The sequence below is a fragment of the Hydra viridissima genome, unplaced genomic scaffold (genome assembly GCF_058129835.1).
Source record: "Hydra viridissima isolate aposymbiotic clone 2 unplaced genomic scaffold, HvirCarnegie_v1 scaffold_3, whole genome shotgun sequence".
Lineage (NCBI taxonomy): Eukaryota > Metazoa > Cnidaria > Hydrozoa > Anthoathecata > Hydridae > Hydra > Hydra viridissima.
In genome coordinates, this window is record NW_028324302.1 from 699,905 (window position 1) to 718,982 (window position 19,078).

Below are 19,078 nucleotides of genomic sequence, written 5' to 3' on the forward strand. Positions count from 1 at the left end.
CTTCGCATTCCAAAACTGTGCGATTAAAAAAGTATCCATAAGGACAATCAAAATTAAATGTTCCATTAAACTTTGTGCAACTAGAGTTTACATTCTTGCAGCTCACTGAGCAATCTTCAAAATCTAAAAAAGTCCAAGTTAATATGCATTGTGGATAACTAGAAAAAGAATTATTAAATAAGAAGCAATTATAAAAAATGCTAGATTTGATTGTCCTTCAAAAACCTAACAATATCTGAATTAACGGTTTAAATGCATTTAACTGAACTATAAACTTAGATGAATGAGAAAAGCTACAATTTAAAAAAACACAAAACAAAGCAGTATGAAGGATATTTATTAACTTTGACATTCTCCAACTGTGTCATTAAAATGATACCCCTGCGGACAATGGCATTCAAAGGCTCCATTCAAATTTGTGCAAGTTGTGTCTTTACAGATTACTGTACATTCATCAAAATCTAAAAGTATACAAAAATAATGTACATCACGCAATAACAAAAAGCATTGATTGCATCTGCTCCTGAAAGTCAACAAGAATTTAACCATAAAGTGGAAATTTGAAAAAAAAAAAAATCTTAAAAACCGAGCACACTAAGCACATCTTAACTTTAAAAAAAAGGAAAAATTTTTAGTTATCCTAAAAACATTACTGTATATTAAAATATTTATTCACCTTGGCATTCGAAAGCTGAGTCATTGAAAAAATAACCTTGTGGACAAATGCATTTAAATGTTCCATTCAAGTTTAGACAAGTGGAGTTTGCATACTTGCAACTTCCTTAGCATTCATCAAAATCTAAAGAATTAAAACGTATTATGCACTGCATGCATTTGGAGTTAGCACTTTGTCAGACGTCCAAGAACAAAAAAGTTCTGCTTTAAAGCGAATTTCTTAAAACAATATACTTCTTGAAAGTTTAGTAGATAAAGCTAAACTTATAGTTCAGAAAAAAAAAAAAGCAATAGTTATCGTATTAGTAAAGTTCTATGGAAGGACTTTTACTCACCTTGGCATTCCAAAACTGAGTCATTGAAAAAATACCCTTGTGGACAAATGCATTTAAATGTTCCATTCAAGTTTAGACAAGTGGAGTTTCCATACTTGCAACTTCCTAAGCATTCATCAAAATCTAAAAAATTGAAACGTATTATGCACTGCATGCATTTGGAGTTAGCACTTTGTCAGACGTCCAAGAACAAAAAAGTTCTGCTTTAAAGCGAATTTCTTAAAACAATATACTTCTTGAAAGTTTAGTAGATAAAGCTAAACTTATAGTTCAGAAAAAAAAAAAAGCAATAGTTATCGTATTAGTAAAGTTCTATGGAAGGTCTTTTACTCACCTTGGCATTCCAAAACTGAGTCATTGAAAAAATACCCTTGTGGACAAATACATTTAAATGTTCCATTCAAGTTTAGGCAGGTTGAGTTTGCATACCTGCAGTTTACCAAACATTCATCAAAGTCTAAATTTATATAAATTAACATACGCTATAGATGATTGAAGTAAGCGTTGAAAGTGTGTAGCCCTTTAATGAAGAAAAGAAGTAGAATTTTTAAAACAGAAATATCTCTCAAACATTTTGAGTGTACAAAAATAAACTTAAAAGCTTATATATGAATAATAAACTTAAATACGAAACTAATAAACTTAAATATGAAAGTTTAAGCCTATCAAAAATTTTAGCAGTAGGTAAGAATATTTATCAACCTTGACAATCTCTGATTGTGTCTTTAAAATGGTATCCCAGCGGACAATTGCATTCAAATGTTCCATTAAAATTTTTGCAAGTTGAGTTTTGGTGCATACAGTTCACTGAACATTCGTCAAAATCTATAAGTATTCAAAATGGTATGCTATACAGGCAATACAAATAAATTGTCATTGCATCAGCTCTTCAAAATTGACAAAAAATATGGTATAAAACAGAATTTTCAGAAGATTTTTTGAATAAACTTTCAGAAGATTTTTTGAAATCAAAAAATCTTCCGAAAGTTTATTACATTAAGCTAAACTTAAGTTTAGAAAAACAGAAGTAGCTTATATTATCAAAAGAGTAAAGTTGTAAGAAAGGAAACTTGCCTTGGCATTCCAAAACTGTTCGATTAAAAAAGTATCCCTGTGGACAAATGCAATCAAATGTTCCATTTAAATTTATACATTTAGAATTTGGATATCTGCAGCTTACCAAACATTCATCAATATCTGAGAAAAAATAGATATTTGTGTAAGATGAAAAGTAAAGAAGAATATATTTTCAAAAAAAAGACTAAGGCATTTCTGTTGCTATGTTATAAAATGTTAACAAATTTGTTTCAGTTCTTGAAAATAAATGAGGTAAAAAAAAAATTGTAGCTAAATCAAGTTATTGAAACCAAACCATATTTATCAAGGTGCATTTTATAATATAAAAATATTCTGTTAATGTTTCAATTACTTAATAAGCTTTATAGAAGTTAAAAATTGTAACAAAAGGATTAGCTCCAGAATGGAACTAGATTTATGTAGCTGTAATTGATTTGTAAAAAAAATGATACTGATGTTCCCTCCTCTTAACTTACTCCAAAAATGACAAAAATCAATTTTAAAAAGACAAATGACAATTATTTCAGCAATCAAAAGTTTGTTTTCTGTATCACCAAACATCAATAATTAAAACTTATATGATTGATAAAGCAAATTCATTGACCTAAAAAATTTTATCAAAAGAAAATCATCAACTCCAAATGATCCCAAGAAGTTGTTCTTCAGTAAAAGCAATAAACCCTTTTATAAACCATTGCTTAAAAAGTTTTCAATGAAATTTTAAACTTGTGGATCCTACCTTCACAATCTAGTATGGTTTCATTAAACAAGGAGCCATTTGGACAAAAGCATTTATTTCTTCCCCATAGATTTTCACAAGTTGAATTAGGATATTTACAATTAACGTTACAATCAATAACACCTACAAAAAAAGTATATATAAAAAAATTTAAAATGTCAAACAATTCCATGGGGACACCTAGAACTTTATCTTAGGGCCCCAGATAAGGATATTAGGATGATGTCTACACACATTTATTAGGATATAGAAAACATTTAAAAGCACTTACAGATCCTAATCTTTAAATAAAAGATATAATGTAACTTTTTTATAAATGCAAGTATATCCAACTCTATCCATTTTTTAAAAAACTTTCATAAAATATTAATACTGCTAAAGAGTAAATCATTATGCAACAGAAAAAAAAAGTTCATACTACAGAGAAGCGGTGATATTTTCATTAACGTTAAGAAAAATTAGAAGTAAAAATAATCGATATTGTTAATATGAATAAAAACTAAAATTAGCAATTATCTGAAGAATGAAAACTGAAATAGAATTGAATACAAGCATTGGAAAAGAAAATAGGAATAGAATTAGGAATTATTACCGAACGAAAATTATTGAAAATTAAAAAAAATTTAATACAACATTTTTTTTTTCTTTTTTGACAATCACTTCACAAACTTTACAACTTGCTTTAAAATTGGCGTACATGTTTGACAATTACAATCATAATAGGAACGCTTATAGATGTATTATTAGATCGCAAAACTAGTCACGCTCTCGTCACTACGTTAAGTATAAATTCATTGTGTTCAATCTTTTGAGAGTCCTATATAGAAACTGTTCATTTACGATGAAAAAACCGACAAATCCTTATGTCTAATACAGGATAAGAATAATGAGGTCGCGTTTGACGCAACTCTTGTCGGAAACATGGACCTGTAAGAGATGGACATGCAACCATTGTTTTACATCAAAGAGGCCGCAAAAATCAGCGAGCAATGCGAGTTTCAGACAAACTCTAAATTTTCACCCGTCAACAAAAAAATCTATCAAAATGGCTGCTCACAGTTTTACAACAGAAGCTCTGATCACGTGGTATTAGGTTAAACTTTTATAGCATTTGTTTAACAAGATTGTTCAGAATAAAATAACTACTTCACGCGGTGACAAATTACTAAACAAATTACACCAAGGTAAAAGAAAATTAGTTGTCGGCACGAACAGATTTTCATCATTTTTCCAAGATCATTATTTGTAAATTTGTGTACTTTTTTCGTGTAAACAAAGTTCCGTCAATAATAAAACAGACCTGTAAGGGTAATTTTAAAATGACTAAAAAAAGTATAGCGAAATATAAAAAAGCTTAAATAAATTTTTTTTCAAGATCTGGTTTCATTCAACTTCTTGGTCCTTCATTCACCAGGCTTAATTTTGTGTATTTTTGAGTATATTTACCAATATGTCGCTATTTTTTGCCCCGACTACTCTATAAGTTCCATAATATATATTCTACTATAGATTATTCTTTAGTAGGTGTATTTTCTAATGGGCTTTTTTATAATTCATTTGATAAAGCAAAACCTTTTAAAGCTATTCAAATTTATAGTTATCTTACAAAATGCGGCCAGATATTTCATGTTTTCGCTTTTCATATTTCATATATTATTTCATTTGTCATAAAAGGCACATAATAACCCAATTGTTTTTGTCAAATAAAAATTAGTTTATATATAGCTGATAAATCATGTTATGTTAAAATTAAATACTTATTTATTCTTGCGATTTACCATAAATTTGCTAAATTTGCTAAATTCTTTCAAAACTGTGACAGATTTTTTTTCTTTCTTGTATTTACATTCATTTTATGTATACGTTATTTATCCTTAACTGTATATATTTCTGTTGTTAAACATAAAAGTAGAAAAATCTATAATATTCATAAACTAGAAGTCTACAGCAATATAGTAGATGGAGTAGTTCCCTGGACATGAAACCATTGTGCTCTAGGTAGCTACAAAACTAGTTGATAACTTGTATTATTTACTGCATCTCTAGTTATACATGTACTAAAGTAGTTAAGTAAATGATCTCAAGTTCTGTATTATTATCAGTGTTGTTTCTTAAAGTATTAAGAATATCTAGCTATATGAAATTAAGCTTAAACCTGATTCTAATGCTATTATCTTGAATAACTAAAAGGAAGTTGATGTTACTGGTTAGAAGAAACCAAAAACTTTCGTCGAATTCAATAGACTTTAATATAATTTAATTTCTATTGTTTAAAACAAAAGATTTGTAACAATGCGCAACGAGCATGGTTCGAAAAAAAAACAATAGGTTGCACGTTCATCTCTTAAGGTGAGTTTCCACTTATCCGATTTGCTACGGGAAAGAGAAAGGAATGGGAAAATTAATTACTTGAGCATGCGTAGTGATTAATTTTCAAAATAAAATTACAAACTGCGCACGCTCATGTGATTAATTTTCCCTTCCTTTTCCCTTTCCCTTAGCAAAAACGGATGAGTGGAAACTCACCTTTATAGGTTCATGGCGGAAAAATTCCAGTAACTTGATAGCGCATATTGTGAGGAGGGAGAGAAGTTAAAAACAGCGAAAAGACGTACATACAGAGACTTATTCACCATGTCATATGAAAAAACGATAACACAATAAAACCTAATGAAGCAAAAATAAAAAGACAGCAATTAAGAAAAGACGTACACTTAGAGACCTATTTACCTGTCAAGCAAATTGATTAAAAGTAGATATAGCAACAAAACAAATAATAATTAGAACTATAAAAGCTCAAAAATAATGTTACGAAGGACTTCTTTAAACACAAAAAGAGAGAGAAGGATTTCTGATTGAGTAAACGAAAAAGAAAGAGGAAAAAGGTCTTCTTTTTATATAATCGAAAAAAAGGAAGAAATCTGAGTTTTAAAAAAAATTTTTAAAAAGAATTTTAGAGAAAGAGTTTTTATTATTGAAGAATTTAAAATTGTTGATAAAACAGATGAAGTAAAGAAATAAATAGAAGTCAGAAGGAAAATTTTTTGAAGACAAGTAAACATAAGTTCCACCGCTTTTAATAAAGAAAAAAAAAGAAGAGCTATTTGTAATAAAAAGAAAATACAAAAGAGGAGTAATTGATAAAAAACAGTTTTTGACCCAAAATTTTAATTGCCAGGTAATGATTAGCACAACTAAATTTTTAAATTCAATCAATACTGAAAAATTTTTAATTGAAAATTTAAAAATTGTTTAGTATTGATTGAATTTAAAAATTGAGTTTACCTGTAATTATAGTATCATTAATGTACGACGATAGTAACTAATAACACACACTGATTTGCATTAAACTTTAGCTGAGTTAAATCTTGTATTGCAGGGTCTGCAAAACTGAACAAGCGGATAAACAAGCGTTTTCTTCAACAATCTGCAAAACTGAAAGACTTGATTAATCGTACATGCAAAGTAATAAATTGTCTTTATAGTTGGAAGAAGAAAGGTCTCACAGCATCGTTTGTTGGAATATCTGCTTGTTTCTATAACACCACCATTGAAAAAACACGATATGTTTTCCTAAATTTGATGGAAATCCAACATCCCCACACTGGTGAGATGCTTGCCGAATGTTTGAAGAAATGTTTTGAACATTGAGGCATTAGAGAATATCAAGTTATGTTGATTGTTTCAGACAATGGTTCTAATATGGGCCATATATCTTTTACAAAATAATATTTTATTACTTGAACCCTTTTGTCAAACAAAGTTTAATCAGTTTTGCATAAACTATCGAGCACCATATTTATGGAACAAAATTGTTGTTCCAAATTTTGATTTGTCAATTTCATTTTCAGTTTTTAAAACTAAATTAAAAAACTATATTCTTTCTACTGGCAATATATATAAATATTTTTGAAATGAAAAATTGTTTTCACTGTGGATAATTTGCAAAAATATTTTCAGTTTTTGTTTCTACATTGTTACTAGTTATTAAATCGATTGTATTTTTTTTTTATTATATATAACGGTTGATATATTTTCTATGGTTCTTGCGACAAGATCTTTTGGATCTTCTTTCAGATACCAAGTTTATATATTATTATATAACGATTAATATTTTTTAACTAAAAAAAAAAAATAAGTATGTTTAAAACCATCAGGCTATTAGGGTAAGGTTGCTAATATTGTACCAATATCTATATTGTGCTTTTAACATAACTCGTTATTTTTACAACCCATAAGAAGTTTTTAATTTATTTTTTATCTTTGCTGAATGAAATTAAGTGGTCAACTGTTTTTTTTTGTCATCCAACTGCATTAAGGCCAGAATAAGCTCTTGTTGGTTTGTTATAGGAGATTTCTTATTTTAGGTTTTTATGGCTGAGCGTATTTCACTAAAAAAAGTAGAATATATGATTTATAGATTTTATGATTTATAGATTTTATGATTTATAGATTTTATGATTTATAGATTTTATGATTTATAGATTTTATGATTTATAGATTTTATGATTTATAGATTTTATGATTTATAGATTTTATGATTTATAGATTTTATGATTTATAGATTTTATGATTTATAGATTTTATGATTTATAGATTTTATGATTTATAGATTTTATGATTTATAGATTTTATGATTTATAGATTTTATGATTTATAGATTTTATGATTTATAGATTTTATGATTTATAGATTTTATGATTTATAGATTTTATGATTTATAGATTTTATGATTTATAGATTTTATGATTTATAGATTTTATGATTTATAGATTTTATGATTTATAGATTTTATGATTTATAGATTTTATGATTTATAGATTTTATGATTTATAGATTTTATGATTTATAGATTTTATGATTTATAGATTTTATGATTTATAGATTTTATGATTTATAGATTTTATGATTTATAGATTTTATGATTTATAGATTTTATGATTTATAGATTTTATGATTTATAGATTTTATGATTTATAGATTTTATGATTTATAGATTTTATGATTTATAGATTTTATGATTTATAGATTTTATGATTTATAGATTTTATGATTTAAAGATTTTATGAAGATATATTTATGTTAATGCATAATTTATCTAAATTCAAAATAAATAACTAGAATTTAAAATATCTTATTTTAGTTGTCAAGTTTTTTAATTATCTGAATGTCAGATTAGTTGCGTAAATTGTCCCTCAAGGCATATTCTAAATTTTACCGACGCAACCATTCTGACCGCTAAAAAACGCATGTAAAGTTTCAAAAGTTCCTTTTGAGATTCCAATTAGAGAAATATACATACTTACAATACAAACGTCACCACTTAAACAAAAAAAGAAAAATTTCAGTAATACTCTTGTATTGACAAGCAGTGCTTAAAAAGATCCACTCTCTAGTTCAGTTTTAACAATATGTCAAGGCTGGTGTCATGTTGACTGTGCAGGTGTTAATCAAACACAGACACAATATATCTGAAACTTTTGCCAAAAATATAGTTTTTATGTATTTTATTTTACAATATTTTGTGTGGTTGTTTTTAAGGTGGCTTCACAGGAAATAAAAGGTGTAAAATCAAAAAAAAAAAAAAAAAAAATTGAAAAACATGATTTTTGAGACTTTTAACAATGCTGAAAATGATGGTACAATTATTTTTTAATAATTTTAATTTTTTAAGCAACAATTTTGCATTTTGCAGGTATGATATAAAGTAGCTTCCTTAGCAACGCCTATAGCAACGGAAAAAAGCAGTATGAAAACTTTTGTTTAACCACTCTTTTGGTATGTTTTCGTGTTCTGCAATTATAAAAGATTTAGTTTAGAGGCTAACCATGTTCATTTTTAAAAATAAAACCGTTCCACTTATTAAAATTGCATCATTCCACGATCATTTAATTACTTCTTGTGACAAAACCATTATACTAACACAAGTTGTGTTGATACAATGTTTACTTGAAATATTTTTTTAGATTAATAAATTAAATATATAATGGGTAATTATAAGAATACTTCAAGATCTAAGAAGAGAAAATTTAGTGGTAACAAGCACACCAAATGTATTAAAGATACGAATGTAACTGGTAACTTGTCTGAAAATGTTTCATGTACCAGTTCTAAAAAGTTAAAGTTTGATGTCGAAGATACAAGTAATGCCAACACAAATGATTATTTTCTTCTTGTTAATTTTATTTTTATCAAACAGTTATTTGATTTGGTTAGTGCATGTCCTGATTGTAAAAGTAAAGTTAACATCACAGATGATTATTCTAGCAGAATGGGTTTCTCCCATAAACTTATTTTAACATGTACAAATGCACAATGTTCTTTTACATACAGTAATTTTACTTCAAACATTGTTAAAAATGATAAAAAAGGTAGAAACATGTTTGATGTTAACCTGAGAATGGTAATTGGATTCCGTGAAATTGGAAAAGGACACCAACCAATGGTTAATTTTTCACGACTTATGAACATGTCATGTTTAACTGTAAATGCTTTTGACAATATAAGTAAAACCGTTAAAGAAGCGTACAAAGTTGCTTCAGAACAATCAATGAATGAGGCTGCTTTTAATGTTAAGCAAGAGTCAAAAGAAAAACTTAACTCTGGAGAAGCACTTGTCCAAGTGGGCAAACTCAAAATTGTAATGAAGGACTAAATAATATCATCTGGTCCCGATGTCCTAAAAATGTTTATGTAAAGACAGATGTTCTTGAAATGGGAGTAAACTCAGCAGTTCTTTCTTTTAATGAAGGTTCATCTGGTATTTATCGTGTATTTAAAGATTTAAATCTAGACTTTGGAAAAAATACAATAACCAGTTCAGTAAAAAAAGACCGAAAGCGGTTACAGAATATGGTGAAAAAAGGACAACCAAAAAAAAAAAAAAGAAGAAAAGAGTTGAGAGGAATTAGGAAAGGTTGGATTGATAAAGATCAAGAACAATTATCAAAAAATAGCTACAAAAAGGGATGTTTTTAAAACTTTTTTAACTTATTTGCCTTATATCTAAAAATGAAGATTTTAACATAATTTATAAACTCAAAACACGATATCTCAACATTAAAAAATGCTTAGACCTTCAAACTTTCCCTAATTGTCCAATACATATATATGTAGAGAATGAACTAGAATCTTGATAATTGAATGAATATTTATTGATTGCTAAGTCTTTTTTTGAACCCTACCCCCTAAAAATTAGTCAATTTTCAGTTTTTAGGGACTTTAAAGAAATGTTTTTGTTTTTATATATTGATCTTAGTTCATCCTCTACCTCATATATCAGATAATAATATTGCAAAGTTGCGAGTTGTTTTAATTAGCCATTCTGGTTTAATCGTGTTTTGAAAAATAAATAAATATATGCTTTTTTATGCTTTTTTTATAAATAAAGTCCTCTTTTTTTTTTTTTTTTCAATAAGCATTTATATTTTATTGTTATTTTCATTAAATTGAATTTATAAAACTGATTTTAGAACAGATTTAAGTTATTTTACTAAAAAAAAACATTTCCTGTGAAGCCACCTTAAAACAGATATAGTATATATTGTTTTGCATTACTTAGTATAACTATCTTTAATACCTACCTTCATCTTCTATTCTAATCTTAGCAAACCCATTGGTAAACATAAAATTTAAATAAAAATTGTACCATGTGTGGTGATACCTGTTTTCGGGATTTTCCAGACGAAAAAATTCAAGTTGCATAGAGTTTATTAAATAAAAAACTTCATTTCATTATATTACGGGGAGTTAGGTGTTATGTTATATAAGAATATTTCCAATTGCTGATTTTATAAAAAACCATTCCTTTTAATCAGTTTGTTTAATTCCTTAAGTCTAAAATCATAAAATAGTTGCGAAGTTGTAAAGTATTTTAAATCAAGAAAGTGCTTAAATATTGGATTACAATGGTACAATTAAGGACCTAGTTTCCTTAATTGTACTCTTAGCGCTATTTTTTTTTAATTTGATTCTTCGAGACTTAACGCTTTTTAAACTTTGAGTTTTTTTAACATCTTTACAACAAACAATCCCTAAATTATGATATCCAATTGAAAATCCATGTTTCTACTCAGTAGATTGCCTACGTTTTTAAATTTAGTCTTAGGGGGTACAAATTGGCAACCTTACCCTACAGGATGTGCAAGCAGCCAAGAAATCTGACGAATCTGAGTCTTACGGGTTTGAATCTGACAAGTCTAAACATGAATCTGAGGAAGAATGGATCCAGTCTCAGTATTACAAACTGATATATCCCTGCCAGATCATTTTCCATATCGTCGAATATGTCAAGGTATTTGGCAAACATAAGCGGTGGTGATGTGCTGCTAAGTAACAACCTGCTTTTTAGGAAAGAAAAACAAAAGCAAGTATAGCAAGATTGCAATGTTGGCTGAAGATTTACTGTCCGCCCCAGCATCACAGGCGTTTGTAGAAACGATTTTTCCACTTTGTGGAATTTTAACTGTTGATCGCCGCAATCGAATGAAAAAATCATTAGAGATAAGATTTTTTATGCATCTGAACTAAAACTTTTAATTACAATTCAACCAGATAATTTCTTTCATTTTCGAAAGAAAATCTTATTATAACTCAATTGAATTATTGAATGACTATTTTATGACTATTTGTATGCTTATTTAGATTGTATAATACTAAGTTAAAAAATTGTTTAAATGTTTTTCTTGAAACTTATGTTTTACATTATTTCTTATAATAATAATAGGGAGACCGGGGCTAGTTGGCAGCAGGGGCAAGTTGACGAATTGCGTTTATCTGCAGAGTCTTTCATCAAAAAGTCGTAAAAATCTTAGAGAACTTTCCTAGTTGACAATTATATATTCCAGTCACAATTGCTTTGCTATTGTCAGTCAGGTTTTTTTTAAATATTTTCCGTTTTACAGGATCTATAGGCCGTTTATTGAAAGGCTTTTGGGGGTTATTGGCCTAATTTTCATGGAGTAGTTGGAAAGCAAAAATGTTTTTATAAAATTATTTTTTTTTTAATTTTTATTTGAAACAATATAGAAAAAGTTCTTTTTTTTACAAAAAAATTTTTTTAAGGGGATTTTGTAACCAGGAACAAAGATGGGTCATTGTATTGCTTTCCTATTCAAAATACTAATTGCAACCAGCTCATAGAAATTGTTAAATAATTTTCATAAATTTTTACTCACTTATACGTAAATAATCTTTTTTATTGTTTGCGCCAACTTATGCCAGGGTGGTGTAAGTTTTTTTTGTTTTTTGAGGCCCCGGAAGGTGCCATAAATTTGTTTTAAAATAAATGCATCTAGTAGAAGTTATCCAAATTCATACACTTCAATACTACACTTCGATTTTTTCAAAAAAATGTTACGTTAGGACATCTAATTGCTGTAAAATTTGATAAAAGTAAAATATGAACTGAATTAGTAACTGAAATAAGAAAAGTTATTAAAATCATAACAACTGAACTGATATAAATTTCATCAGAAATGATTCAAAATAAGTAAAATTAAAGTTAAAAATTAAATCAATGCTACCAGAACTGAGCAAAAACGGAAATAGAACTTATATTTAGAACTTAAATATCACTGCAGAGGACTTTGGTCTTAAGGAATCACCAAAATGCAAAACAACACCAAGTGTTGAGCTTATCTACAAAGCTTGTGTTTTTATGTCGGACTGGACCAATTGCAGTTGGCTGAAAGAGGGGTTGATGTGTCATCAACCAGCTAAGAAACCCAAACTAACTCTTTCCATAAAAAAAAAAAACTGAAGAGGACTTGAATCACCATCACCTTCTCCAGAGGATTTGAAAAAGTTTTGAAATATTTATTTGAAAAGTATTTTATTTACACTCTTAATTATGATTTTAAAAAAGAATATGTTTGTTTAGCTGTAAAATGTTTTATTTTAGATTTGCTTTTTGGATGGGTAGGGAAAATGACAACTCTACAAATTGGTTGGGAAGACAGGACCAGTGAAGTGAAACACTTGAACTTAAGGAAAAATAATGGTACAACCTAATGCATGTACTATTGCTTTTCTTTTTGAATGAAAATTCCTCATTGCACAAAATTTTCTTTTATCTTGTTTTTAAATAACGGCTAAAATCTTTTAAACTTTTTGAACTCGTCTTTCTTTAAGAAGGGGAGCCATCCAAGGGGATTTTTTAGTATTTTTTATTATCACAGTACTAATAAGCAAATTCAAATCTTGATATAACTCCATCTATTTTACAATCTTTTTGACCAGTTTGATACTCTTTCCTCTTTTCTTTCTTTTATTCATGGGTCAATAAGTTTCCTTAAAAGTTCTATCGTGAGTGTAAAAGTTTCTCATCAATAAATGTATTTCCTCAGTTGCTCTCTATGATTCATGGAACTCAGGTTTAAAGGTTTTTCTTAAACGAACAAAAAATTGAATTTACCAAGAAATGTTAAAACACCTGTCATTATCATTTTTAACTACCAAAACAACACACGAGAATGCATGTACTATTTTTCAAACATAAAAAATGCTTAATTAAAGTTTGGTTTATAAAAGTTTTGGTGCCACTCTAAGAAATAAGTTATTTGGCTGTTACTCGCAATAGTTTTAAAGTAAAGAATAAATATAGTTTGCGAAATAAAAACTATTTAAAAGAACCCTTTTGTCAAACAAAGCTTAAACAGTTTTGTATAGATTATCGAGCACCTTATCTCTGGAATAAAACTGTCCAGCCTAATTTAAATTCATCTATCTCTTTTTCTGTTTTTAAAAATAAGTTAAAGAATATTATTTTTTCAACGGATAATAAATTGAAATATTTTTGAGATGTTATTCTAACTATTTTTCAAATCTTTTGAACAATATTTTGTTATAAACTGTATTATATGGTCTAAAAGTTATATTGTAATTTTTTATATAGTTCTGGCGACAAGATCAATATGATCTTCTTCCAAATTCCAAGTATATATATTTATATTACATGTAAATCACGACATGTAAATAATGTAAACTAAAACAACAACAAAAAAAAAGTTAATCTTTAAAAAGCTCTTAGAAAACAAAAACTGTTATGCGGATTTAGAAACTATCGGATTTTTACATTTTAGCTTTTTGTAAGCTTGCCAGAACAACCTAGCTCAAACAAAATAAGAAAAAAAAAAAAAAAAAATTAAGCAATTAAATTAAAAACGGAATTATCATTATAGGAAAGTTACTTAAGAGAAAGTAATATGTTTCAATGTGTAATATAACTCTAAATATTTTCTTTATTTGGTTGCTAATAGAAGTATTTAGAAACAACAAATTAAATTCTTAAAAAATATTTCAGCCATTGCTATATTTGCATAGCTTTTCAATTAACATGCGTAGAGTAAAGATATAAGTAATTAGGTTTTTTTCACTTAATTACTTCATACCATTTTTAAATTCATTTTTTGAAATAATATTACGATAAAAATATTTTCTACTGACTTATGAATATGTGGCATGTGTTACATGATGTTTATGAATTTAAGTATTACAGTCAAAGAAAGAAAATACCTACGCATGATGAACCTTGATTTTCATATGCATAGCCATTTTTACATGTGCAAACTCTATAAGTACCGTTCTCAGAAATACATATTTCATTTTCCATAATATTGAAGCTATCATATGGGTATTCATCTAAATATCAAAAAAGTATTCATAAGAAATGAAGGAAATGATTTTTCTAGAAATTTCTTGCAAACACCATTTACTAAATCCCTTTTTTAAAAAAAACTGATAGTTAAAGGGAAATATTCATTTGAAAGTTTCTTATTGGGGAGTTTCCTAATTTTGTTTACATACATACAACAAGTTTCTCAGAAGTCTAAGTATTTTAAGAAGTCACAAACAGAATCAAGATTTGAGACATTATAGACTAGTCATAACTGTGGTGTCTTAATTTATATAAACAGCTGATGATGGTTATAGATTTATACTGCCAGCCACAATTGGCAATGATTACCACATATCCCTGAATTATAATAGTATATCTTCAACAAGACATTTCTAGATCATAAAAAAGATATAATTTTAGTATTTTTGTTAAACATTGTTTAAATTTCAAAAATATTGAAATTATGATATGTACTTTAACAATTGTTAAATTTAGTGCTATAAAAACTTGATGTTACAGAACCTGGAAGCCATTTCTTATTTCATTTATGTTATTTTTTATAGAAAAAGGAAATTACTTAATAATTTTGCATAATAATTTCCATACAAAATTATTACTAAGAACAATGAGAATGATAAAGAAGCATTCTGAATGCATCAAGCACAAAGCAATTTACTTGTTAATCATGTCGATATTTTAAACAAATAGTCGATATTTTTAATGTTACTTGGTCATTCCTTTTTTTGTATTTTATCAAATTTAGAATAATTGTTAGCTAATATGTTTGAGAACAAAATAATAACGTAATTTAATATCCAAAAGTAAGAAAAAGATAACTTAAATACACGTAAAAGACAGAATTACATTACAGAACTTACCAATTCTCATTTGACTAAACCATTCAGTTTTTTCATTTTGCATAAAAGCAACTGATAATGAATCTTCTCCTTGATATTGACACATCAGGGCCTCAATATAGTATTTATTGTTTGCTTTTAAATGGATTTCTGCTGACTTTTGGTCTTCTCTAATTTAAAAAACCACAAATATTTCATATCAAAATCAGTACAAATACTTTTAAAGTGTTACAAAAGTTTATGAAATGAACTAATGCCTCCTTAAATGCAAAGCTAGCTAAAAGTTTGCGTAAGCAAAATGTTATGAAACTTTTCAATAAAACAACTTGTAAATGAAATGAAATGGTTTCCCTCTTAGACTGATTAGGATTATTCATTATTATTTGATATTATTTGTCACTTATAGAATTTGTTTACCATAAATTCTTCTGGCTCCGCATTATTTTAGCATGAGATAAAAAGTAGACTAAAGTCACATAAGTATATGCTACTTGTACAGAGTGAGTACTTTTGTCAAGCCAGATGCTGGCATTGAAATTATTTATACTTTCAAGTTACCAAAATAAAAGTAAAAATAATTGAAATGCCATGAGCAACTGGAGATTTACAAAAAGGAAAATTGTTGCTTTTAATGTTAAGAAACATGAAAGAGATTAAGTTTTTATTGAGTTGTAAAGAAATATGCTTGCAAAAGAAGAATTTAAAATTAGCAAGTTTGGTCTGATATTAAAAAATCCAATTTAAAAAACTAATATATAATCAGAGAGTTCAAAAAAAAAAAAAAAATTACTTAATTTTAAAGTTTACATATTATGGGGCTAGTTTTCCTATAACCTAAAGAAACTGTTAAATTTAGTTATAATGGAGAATATTTCTAAGAAAAGCTGTAAGAATATTTACTGTTCCCACAAAATGAATATATATTTGTTGCTGAAGAAGATTTAATTCCTGATTTTTACACAATTCAGTTCCAGATAGTAACTCTTCATTTATTACAAACTTTGATGATATGCTGGATTAAAACAATAATCAACACTGACGGCATGGGAAAAAAAGTTGTGAATTCTTCATAATAAAACAACTAGTCACTCGTTTAACTTGACACTTAAAAGATCTGAAAACAAGAATCCCATTATAACTTTCTCAATTGCATTACTAAATTGATAAGAAAAGTGCATGTTTAACAAAACATTGAACAATTCTCTAAAATTTGTCAACTTTCACAAATTTTAGAAAATTTGTCAGCTTTTTCAAATTTCAGAGAATAACTTTTAAAGTTTACTTTGCAGCCAATACAATAGTAAATTTGGAGATATAATGAGACAAGTACCTTGATTGTGCTGCTTAATTTTAGCTAATAAGCTGAATCAAATTTGACTTGATAAAAATTGATGAGTCTTTGACAATATGTAAGTAATGCTTTGATTTTAACAAGCAGGCTTAAATTATTTGTGCTTGAATTTAAATTATATGCACCATACTTCATGTAATAATTGAAAAAATGCATTAAAATAGTAAAATTCTCTGGTTACACATATCCACAACAGCATAAAAAAAATGACAACACCAAAAAAGCAAGATATCAAATTGAGGATATACAAAATTTGATGAGTTGATATTCACTAAAAAAATAAGTAAAAACCTCAAGAGAAGATAGTATCAAAATACTTCTTAGCTCTGCATAAATTGAACATGGAACGGAGTTTACAAGTAATTCACTTATGTTTAAAAACTGTGTGAAGATAATAGTTACTATCTGATATAAACTTAATGTGAAAATGATTGACTATAAAATTTTATCTTTAATGGCATCAACTTAATTCAGTGACATTTTTGATTTATACTTTATAAGTTAATTACTGAACTGATCATCTGAAAGTGAATAAAGATGTAAAGTTTTAAAACCTTTTATACAACTTCACAAACATATACCCTAATAACTATTCTTGACCATATTTGTGACCACGGTTGAGTGATATCAGTAAAAATAAATTTTGTTTGGCAACCAGATGAATGCCTTTTTTATCACAAATAAATTGATTGATTTAAAAGCAGTGCAGAAAACATAATTTACTTCAAATGACGCAGGTTTCCTTTATATTCTTTAAAGTAGGTTAGAAAATCTTACTTACATTTTCAGCTAAATCAATTTCAGGGGATTCTTGAATGGTTTTCTTTTTTTTTTCAGTTCTTCAAATAAATATTGTCAACTCAGTTTCGCTTTACGATAGCAGGTAATGAATTTTCCTTATATTAAAGAAACAGGCCGTATAAGGGTAACTTTCAGCTCATTCAACTTTCAGCATTTTAACTTCAGCATCTGTAACACTTAACATTCTATAAATTTATATAATTATAATTTGCTCATCTAAACCATAGTGTACTCTCTCACTTTCTTTAATTTTTTGAATTAGAACATGAAATTAGAAAACTAGTTCTAATAAAAAAATTGAGGAAAATGTTATTTGTTACAGTCTAACAACCCAAAATCAACCTTTAATATTTTGCTCAAATCATAATTTTAAGCTAAAAAATTCTTCAAAACACACACAAAAAAATGCCAACATTTCTTAAACTGTCCATAAATACTCATATAAAATAAATAACTTTATCTTAAAAGTATTGCTAAAAAATGAAAAAAATGTTTTTATAGACTGACATGATTGAAAAAATAAATTTATCTAAAAGGTATTTAAATTCTCTAATTGAAAAGCAATCATTTTCTCATCTTATATAGTTAAAAAAAAAAAAAAAAGATCATAGAGTTCTAAACAGGTAATGAGAAAATCACTTTCATACTTAACAATTAAAAAAAGAACAGTTTTCTTGAGGAAATTAAATTGAATCTCAGAAATCTGGAGAAATCAGTTGCTTCCTCTAATAGAGAGATTGCGTTAGAAGTTGCCAAAAGGTGGTGGATCAAGTCCTTGTTTGTTGTCAACTAAAATTTTCTTGTATAATCTCTTCGTAAATTTCGATGATCCTTGTTCCTGCTTTCTTGTGCCTCTTCTGACATCATTCTTATTGGAAGCAATGTATTCCTCAAGGTTGAAGCCCCATGAATAAGAATCTTGTAAAGTGAAAGTGATAAGGAATACTAAGGAAACGACGCTATTAGTTTCTCAGCTGTTACGTATGCATATTTTTCAATGCTTCTGTGTTTATAACCATTCCACTTGACATAACCTGAAGAGTACAACGAAGGTTCAATAAGGATTCTTGTCAAAGCCAGTGATTTGAAATGCTGTTTCGTTTTGTTGAAAAAATCTTCGTGCAGCGTTTTGATATTTCTAATACCACTACCTCCTTTGTTAGGCTGTGGAACTATCTGCCCAATACCTTTTCTTGAGGATAATTGAATTTAATTGATTATTGCAAAAAATAAAAAAAGGATGGAATCTAATGGGAACCAAAGAGAAAATGAATAAATTACTGTCAAAAAAAGAAACATCATTATCTGAATAAAATCTTTATTTAAATTCGTTCTGTCCTGATGAACCATAACAACCAAATTTTGAAATGAGATTGAGAGGAAAGGATGAAGTTTTAAGTAAATTTATTATGTTTTTGTTAAAATCAATTATTTTGGATGTAGTGTGATACAATAGATCATGCAGAACAATTTCAGTAACAGTTTCTAAAAAAGAGATAATCTCAGCATTGCATTTTTTTTTGCTTCCAGGAGCTTCCTATTAGGTGAATAGATAATGGTATTGTGCTCTCTTACATTTCTTCTTATAAGTTGGTATAATGACTTTGAAAAGTCACTATCTAAATA

The 19,078-nt window shown here is 27.4% G+C and overlaps 1 long non-coding RNA gene across 1 annotated transcript; it reads right to left on the reverse strand.

Moving 5' to 3' along the window:
* On the reverse strand, positions 1 to 1,463 carry LOC149890507 (uncharacterized). Its single transcript, XR_016450414.1, has 5 exons — positions 1,345 to 1,463; positions 1,011 to 1,133; positions 677 to 799; positions 345 to 461; positions 1 to 123 (listed from the first exon to the last, which is right to left on the reverse strand). It is a non-coding gene; the product is annotated as an uncharacterized LOC149890507 (long non-coding RNA).
* Positions 1,464 to 19,078: the final 17,615 nt, after the last annotated feature.